Source organism: Heloderma suspectum, chromosome 3 (assembly GCF_057233095.1).
Source record: "Heloderma suspectum isolate Gila_16-S chromosome 3, 16-S_ref, whole genome shotgun sequence".
NCBI lineage: Eukaryota > Metazoa > Chordata > Lepidosauria > Squamata > Helodermatidae > Heloderma > Heloderma suspectum.
Window position 1 is genome coordinate 30401938 of NC_139460.1, and position 1887 is coordinate 30403824.

Below are 1887 nucleotides of genomic sequence, written 5' to 3' on the forward strand. Positions count from 1 at the left end.
CCTATTTTTGCTGCGCCGTGCTCCTCTTCCGAGTGCAGAGCTGTTCCGAGCTGCCTGTGAGGCAGCGAGGGAGGAGGGGAAGGTCAGTTCTCAGGGAACCAACCTTGGAGTGCGGGCTCCAAGGTCAGTTCCCAGAAACAGACTTACCCTATGGCTGTCTAGCCCCTGACTAGCAGTCATAGGATTGCTCCCTTAAAGGATCTGTGAGTCAGTCATAAATAGACTGAACATGAGAAACATGTTAAGAATGTGAACTATTAGTGTCAATAATTCTGTTTGATTACAAGCCAAAGGAACTAAGACAAATAACACAGTTGTTTGAAATGAGTCCAACTTGCTTTTAAAAAACCCTCTGGAAGCGGGATTATTGCTGATGCTGCAGGTTTGGCTAATGCTGAATTATATCGGGGGGGGGGGGGAGCCATGGTACATGAACCAAAGTTGGAACTTTTAATTCCCATTGATTTCAGTGGATAAGGTTTAGACTGCAATCCTGTGCACACTTACCTGGAAGTAAACACCACTGAATACAGCTTCCACTGAAGCTTAATCCAGAAAAGACAGAGATACTTTGGGCGGGGGGTTCTGCTGATCTCAGTAGAGGGATTCAACTGTTATTTGATGGGATTGCACTCCTGTTTAAGAACCAAATTTGTAGACTAGGGTTCCTTCTGGACTATTCGCCAACTGTGGAAGCATGGGTGACAGGGGTGCCTTTTACTACAGTCAGCTGCAACCCTATCTAGGGAATGTGGACTAACTTTCAGTTATACATGTGCTAGTTACATCCAGACTAGACTATTGTAATGCACTCTTATGTAGGGCTCTCTTTGAAGATGATTCAGAAATGTCAGCTGGTACAGAATGTGGCTGCTTGAATCCTCATTGAGGCTAGATGGTCAGGTCCTATTACACCAATCTTATACCAGCTGCAATGGTTGCCAGTGTGTTTCTGGGTCCAATTGAAAGGTTTTGACCTTTAAAGCCCTAAATGGTTGGGGTCCAGATTATTTGAAGGACTGCCAACACCTTTATGTACCTACCCATATTTTAAGATCACCTTCGGAGGCTCTGCTTGCTGGCCCACCACTGAGATCAGTAAGATTGGTGGACTCTAGAGATAGGGCTTTCTCAGTGGTGGTCCCGCCCTATGAAATCCCCCTCTGAGAGTTATGACTGGCTCCATCTGTGGCTGCTTTAAACAGAGTTTTAAAGAGTCATCGGTCCTCTCTGACTTTTAATTGAAAACTTTTATTCCTGCTGTTGATGGATATTTTGAAACTGCATTTTATTAAAACTGGTTTTATTTTAAATTTATATTTAATATGATTTTATTAGTATTGTTTTATGTGGTAAGCTGCCTTGGGGCGACTGGTTTTGAGAGGCTGCTAAGAAATGGATTACATAAATGAAAATAAATTCAGTGGGACTTACTTCTGAGCAAACATGCATAGGATTGCATTGTTGAGCTTCATGCTCTCACTGGAATCAATGGAACATGCAGCCCAGTACTTTGCATGTTTTTCAGTGGGGCTTCCACCCAAGCTTACGTTACATTATGTTGCAATGTTAAACATAATTGACTTGGGCTGGATTGTGGTTGTGATTCATTTTCTACTGAAATCCTAGTCAAGTGCTCCACGGGATATTTGCTACTTTAAATATCAGCACTTGTTAAAAATAAGGCAGACCCCTAATTTAATTTAAAATCTAAATTATCCAAATGTATGTGTCACCAATCCGGCACTGGAGCGGAGTCAACCTATGTTGATAAAAGGGGCTTCTGTTTATTAATCTGAACTTGGTGTGCAGCCTGCAAAATTGTCCTTGTATGAGTCATCTTGTATACCACCTTGGACTATGATCAGTCTCACACCAGATGTATTT